The 7,257-nt window shown below is 29.1% G+C and overlaps 1 protein-coding gene across 2 annotated transcripts in view; it reads right to left on the reverse strand.

The window, feature by feature from the left end:
- The window catches only part of LOC108746494 (pyruvate kinase-like), a 105,593-nt gene extending 102,948 nt beyond the window's left edge, over window positions 1-2,645 (reverse strand). For both annotated transcript variants that reach the window (XM_018483307.1, XM_018483306.1), the window contains exon 1: window positions 2,461-2,645. The gene's annotated coding sequence lies outside the window, so the exon portion shown is untranslated. The remainder of the gene's footprint in view (window positions 1-2,460) is intronic.
- Between the last annotated feature and the right edge of the window lie 4,612 nt (window positions 2,646-7,257).

Below are 7,257 nucleotides of genomic sequence, written 5' to 3' on the forward strand. Positions count from 1 at the left end.
CCCCCCTCGCGCCCCCCCGGTCCCTTTGGAGGTGGGGGGGCGCCACCCCCCGCAGAAAGTAGATTTTTTGAAAAATCGTTTTACGTGTTTCAGCGTTTTTTTTTAATGTTAGAAGTTGTCGAAATATTTGACCGTCCCGGTACATAATTGACACCCTGTATATCATTTTGACAGTTATCATAACCGCTTATTACATGTATCCATGGATAGTGGATCACACTCCAAAAAATTTTATTCCGAAAATCATCAAAAAAAAGTGTAACAAACTCTGTATCCACGACTGAACAATCTGTTACCATTGTTATCACCACAGGGAGGTGCCCTGGACGCAGGGAAATTGGATAAGACCAGTGATACATAGTCATAATAGCCGATTTGGATAATTCTAGTATTAAAAACTTTTATAAAGTTGTGCTTATAAAACTTTTGATTCTCTTTTGATATCTTAAAATATTAGGCATGTCTCAAAGTTGTTCATCTGCGGCCCAAATTTTTCTATAAAACTGGAAATAGAACCCTATTATGAGATAAGCGCCTAATAAGAAATAGTGGTGTTTCTACTAAACTAATAAACGCTATTTACTGGTAAAACCATGAATTTATTGTGCTCTTGGAAAACTATTTAGTGGGAAATTCATTATTAGATCATGCCTGTAGTCATTGTAAAAAAGATTTTAGAATTTGGATGTCTTCAAGTTTCATTGAAATGAGCATTTAAATCTTGTTTATTATTTAATAAATAAATATTTAGCAATAAATTCTTTATGTAGTAATAGAGGGAAATCATACTAATAGAAAAATACGGAATATGTTGAATTGCTTAATTACAGAAGTTAGATTTGATGATTAAAATTGTAAGACGTGGAAATCATAATATGAGATACCTAGGGTATTTCTAATATGAAATAACTTATACTTCTATGTCATAGTGAAAATCATTGCTAAAATATAAAAGTCATTATATAATAATAAAAAGGACAACCGAAATAAACATAAAATGCCTATTTCTGCGATGCTTGATTCCAATTATCTGAAGACGAGTTTTAGGTATAAGCCATTGCATGCTCATTTTTCGCGCATGTTGGCTGTGTTCGTTTACATTTTAAAAACATTAAATAAAATTTTTTAATTGCAATACTGATGATATTTTGCATTTTATTATCGATTTCTTAGGGCATATTATATTAGGAGCACAATTTTTTGACTTTGTGATTTGCTCACTTTTTACATTTCTTTAATTTTCAAAAAAAAATTTAATTAAATCTTACATAACATTATCTGAAAACTTATTAAATTTCTTTTAAAATGATTTATTATTTTTGAAATTCTGCTCAAAGCAAATTCTGCTTTCTAGCATTTACCCAAAATGTACTCAATATCTCACAATAGGGGCCTTTCCTCTAATCCTTTGTATTTTTAAAGCAGAGAATTTTTGTTTATAAAGTAGAGAATTTGTGTAATTAAAGCAGAAAATATTTATTTTTTGAAATTAAATAATATCAGACACATGATCAACACAATACATGCTTGTGTAGTATTTAGTAGCTATAAAGCTCCAGACATAAGGCAAGAAAATAGTAATAGCGATAGAAATTACACGATTTCAACACCAGAAACTATGTAATCCAGTGTATCCGATTTCTGATAGAATCAATTCTGATTGAATCGTGTAATTTCTATCGCTATTTCTATAACTATCGCTATTCTCTTACATCGTGTCTGGAGCTTCATAGATTTCCTAACCTGAATAGTGGTCAACTTTAATAATTAATATTTTGATACACAGAGCAGAGCGACGCTTTCCTCTGTCAAATTCATGTATTTTATGCAAAAACATGTCAAATCAGTCAAATGAGCATAATTTCATAAAAATCGGTGAGAATTCTTGAGTAGTACAACCGTTTAAAGCGCATGAGTAAAGCCAATATTACATGCATCCGTTTTTTGTCGTATGACAAAAGCCTGTTGATTGGCTATGGGGTAGAGATCTAAAGACCTCTCTATTCTCTCTATATACATTTGTTGTATGACAAAAACGCACAAATGAAATAGCATAATGAGTATTGACGTTTATATACATCAATTTTTTGTCATACGTACATGCATCTATTTTTTCACGCATTTAAGCGTGTTAATTGGCTGCAAGACAAAGATCTCGAATCTCTTGCCAAAACAGGCTTGAAAAATTTGTCATATGATAAAAAACGGATGCATGTAATATTGGCTTGATAAAATCGAACGTAGTCATAGCTAAATTCAACCTAAGTATATATGATATCAAAAGACAGCATATAAAATTTGACTTAAAAAATCATCTATTGATTCCCTGAAAATTTTGATGATCTTGAACTTTTACAATATACTCATTGAAAATTCAAAACTGCTTCCAAGGACAGAGAATTATAAGAGAAAATACAAGATTATCACTATAAATACGAGATTATCAGATGTGACGGTTACCTCTATCTCGTGCCTTGTAGACAAACAGAAACAAGAAATGGATATGACTTGTGAATAAAAATTGAGGAGCGATGATACAACAGACTATGAACACTCAAAGCAATTCGTGATAAACAGACGTTCTGAGGACGTAGAAGGTCACCACTCCCTAGCAGTGATGTACTTCTCGTTGGTAATGGCTCCCGCACGCATGCGCCCGCGATTAGACTAGTATCGAATGTAGCGATGTAATGAAAGGAGGAAAGTGAATACTCCCCGCTACTGCCCTGGAGCAATGATCGGTCCACGCACTCCTTCACATGGAAGGGCGCCGAAGAGAGAGAAATGAATTAGATTGAGACATTCATAGCACATTAATGCAGCCCTTTGATTGATTCGTGACTTTTTAGGACCGTACTTAAGACGATCTTGAATATAAGATCTGACTATAAACACCAACCATAAGGTACGTTCGAAAATGTTAAGATATATATTCATGGTATCGTTCGTCGCTCATAGGCCTAGTTTATATTGGCCTAGTTTACACGTGCACTTAATACAAGTACTAATTAGTAATTTTCTGTTAAATAAACTTAATTTCGGCAATATGTTGAAACATATACATGATATATATATTTAGGTTACGTTCCAAAACTTCCTCTCCAAGAAAGATTTTAGTCTGTATGCTATACTATACGTCACGTATACTATATATTTCGAGTAAAATTTTCCTCAGAAAGTTTTGGAATCTAGCTCTAATTAATCATTATGAAGTATATTGTACCAATTTAGAACATTATTCTTCGAATACATTTCTAAAGTTAAAATAATTTATTAGAAAGTTAGATACAAGTTAGTACGTGTAGCGTCAAGTGCACGATGTAAACTAGGCTATCGTGCATTTGATATACGTACAAATTAGTAACTTTCTATTTTTATTTCAGCAATGTATTTAAAGAATGATGTATTAAATTGCTACAATATATTTTATAATAATCAATTAAATACATATATCATATATGTTTCAATATATCGCCAAAATTAAGATCATTCAATAAAAAGTTACTAGTTAATACCTGTATCAAGTGTAAACTAGGTATATTCAGCGACAAATGAGTCACGTGATTTCGTATGCTAACCTCGGCCAAAGAGAAACCTGAGAGAGACCATGCCGACTCAAAAACTGTAACCGCAAAATACTGACGCGCACAACTCCTGACAAAATGGATGTAAACTACATAGCTCTAACGGTAATACGTCCACTTTTCAATTCCAGATGATAAATCGATACTTGATTCATATAATCGTGCTACATTCACAAATTGTGCATCAGAAATATTCATCTCTGCAATCTTACATGCGCGCAATGTTTATTCCGCTTAAAAGTATTAACATTAAAGTTATATTATATTTTTACAAATGTGTTAAAACTTATATCTTAAATAAGCAACATACATATGAATTAAGTTGTATTTCAAGCATTTTATTTTTATTAAACACATTTTTATAATTTATTTACTTTATTTGTAATTATTTTCTTATTGCAATACTAAAATTTGAAAAGCATATAATGGCAAAATTAATCTAAACGTTTTTTTTTATAAGTACTTTAAGTATTAAAATGCAATTATAAGTTCATTGCAACGCAAAAATTAGGTGTTTAATAAAATAACGAAACAATATAATTTGTTAAGAATAACATAAATTAAAAGAAGAGCTAATGAGCAAAACTAGTTAGTTATATGTATGTCTGCAATTATAAATTTTTATACACAAAAATTTAAACACTGTCGAAAGTTTCAATCCGAAATATTTTGTTTATTTTCAAAACAATATAACCATACAATCTCTGTGTGTCTGAACTGAAACATTGCTCTATAGAGTCATATAAATGTCAATTAAAAAAAAAATAGAATATATATGCATTATAGTTAAAAATATAATATTTCTATCTTTCTATAACATCAATGAAACTTTGCATAATACATCTTGAATACTTAAAGAACTTATAAAAAGTTAAGATTTTTGTAATTATCTTATTATATATATATATCCATACATCTTCATTAGAGCATAGATAAAAAAATACTATTTCTGAATAAAATTATTTTTTATACACATTCTAAACCATCGATACATTTTTTAATTTTTGTATTTTATACATATATGAGCTAAATATAGGCTATAATTATATGTATTATATGTATATTTGCGTTTACGCAATTTTTCTTTTGCTGTAGCTGCTAAAGTCTAGATAGAGTATTAATATTTGATATCGATGTGCGTGCGTGCGTGCGTGTACATATACAAAGTGTCTTAGTATATATTAAGTTGTTCGGAAAGTTTGTCTCAAATTTTGTTAGCCCAAAATTGTATGTACATTTTCGTTAAAAATAAACGAAATTTAAATTTAGAAAAAGGGTTTTGAAGCTTGAAATTTTTACTTTTAAAGCTTACTATATTTCTTGAATTTATATGAGTTCTGTAATTTTGGTATATACAAAACTACGAGTTGAAAAAAATAAAAAATTTTTTTCTCACTTTGTAGGCCTGTCACGTACCCAAAATATATTTACAAAAATTTTTCACTATCTATCGTGACAATTTGAAATTTTCGTTACAAAATTGTTTTTTTTTATATTCCTACAATTTTTTTATTTTAAATAAAAAGAATTAAATAAAAAGAAGCAATCTGACTTTGATTGCTCATTACTTCGACAAAAATCATCGTATCATAATTAAAGACCAGATCTAAAGCTGAAACGTTGCTCTATCGAGTGATATAAATGCCAATTTAAAAAAAAATAGAATATATATGCATCTGAGCTAAAAATATTACATTACTTTCCGTCTATAACTATTGTGCAATGATTACAATGAAAGTCATATATTTAACTCAAATTTATATATATTCTATTTTTTTAATAAAATTGGCAATTATACCACTCGATAGAGGAAAACTTTAGCATTAGAAATCTGTATCTTTAATTGCGATGATTTGTAACGCAGTTATGAGTCGGAATGTTCCTTTTTACTTAACCCGCGAATAATTTAGAACAAAAAATCGTAGAGACACTTTTTAAAAATGAATTTTTAAGGAAAACTTTGAGCTTTCACGATAGATAGTCGAAAACTTCGCAATAAATATATTCTGTATATAATTTTGAGTTGACAAAATTTTAAATAAATTTTCTGAACAACTTAATATTATTTAACAGACAATTAATTGTGGAAGCATATTATATAAGTGCAACGGAAAAAAATACATTTCGGAAACTTACTTAAAATATAAAGTAAGAAATACTATTTTAAATAAATGTTTCAAATAGTATTTAAATAAAAAATATTTTAATGATTTATTTTATATATTTGAATATACGAATATACATTTCTAAATATAACATTACAATTTTTGTTATAGCTACAGCCTACAATTGATACTTAATGGTATTAACTCTTCGCGAACCAGGTGGAAATCAACATGAACTTATTTTAAATATAAAATATAAACTAAATAACTATTTAATTTTTTTTTTATTTAAAATGTATATTTTAAATGAATTTATTTGAAATAAGACCGAGCCCTGTTTAAAAGTTATAAACAGTTATAATGGAACATGAAAACAATAGATTTTACGTTGCGCAAAATATGGAAACATACATTTCATGTATGGAAAAATCGAATGTGTTTATCTCGTGTGAATATTAACATCTTACTTACTATTTTTAAATGATTCAGTATCATTTCGATCTGTGTGTAAATATATGATATTCGTTCAGCTCTAAGATAACAATTGCACTCAATAAAAATTATACAATATTATAGCTGTTTCTATTATCGTAAAAATAGTACAATATCGCAACATTGCAATAATATTGTTTCAATCTTCTGTGTTGTATGGGCTACCGCAAAAGTGCCTACTCAAATTTATTCTTGATTATCTAGTCTTGATTATAATCAGAAGCAAACTCCATTAACTGTTGACAGTTGGTCACTTTCCGCAAACTCAACTGTTGCGGAGCGGATGCGTGAGCGCTCGCAGCTATTAGTGTATTCTTCTAATCATCCAATAGCAGCGAGCGCTCACGGATCTGCTCCGCAACAGTTGAATCTGCTGAACGCGACCATTACGTACCTGTGAAAAGCGACTTGTTGGATTTCGTCAAAAAGACATATTGAAACTCTTCTTACTCTAACCTAAGTAATGGTAACTTTAATTCTCTGTCAAAAATTATTACTCTTTGAAAAAAATTAATGTATCAAATGAAAAATTAAAACCCAGGTGCTACAATCTTAACTAAATCAAGTTAAATTCTATCAAATTAAAAAGTAAACACAAATTGTATTGTCTCTTGTTATTTATTTAATTCTAATGATATGTATTACTCGTACAAAAGATTTGATATCAACAAAATTGGCGCAAAGTTAAATTCCATGTAATTCGGATATCAAATTATATAAATAATATTAACTTTAATGATATGTACCATTCCTTTAAAAGATTTGATATCAAGAACTATCGCAAAGTTAAATCCTATTTCTTTATACTATGCTAAATTAAATAAATAAAGAATATTAATCTGATCTGATATGTATCATTTGTATAAAAGAATTGATATCAACAACTGTGGCGCCAAGTTAAATTCTACTACTACTTTAATTATTTTTTATGTTATCACACTACTATTGTCATTTCTATTATACATATTAATATAAAATAAAAATTTTTTAGCGGGTATTGAAACATGGAATGCGAACAAGCTTTGTGTACACACACACACACACACACACACACACACACACACACACACACACAC

This window comes from Trachymyrmex septentrionalis, unplaced genomic scaffold, assembly GCF_001594115.1.
Source record: "Trachymyrmex septentrionalis isolate Tsep2-gDNA-1 unplaced genomic scaffold, Tsep1.0 scaffold173, whole genome shotgun sequence".
NCBI lineage: Eukaryota > Metazoa > Arthropoda > Insecta > Hymenoptera > Formicidae > Trachymyrmex > Trachymyrmex septentrionalis.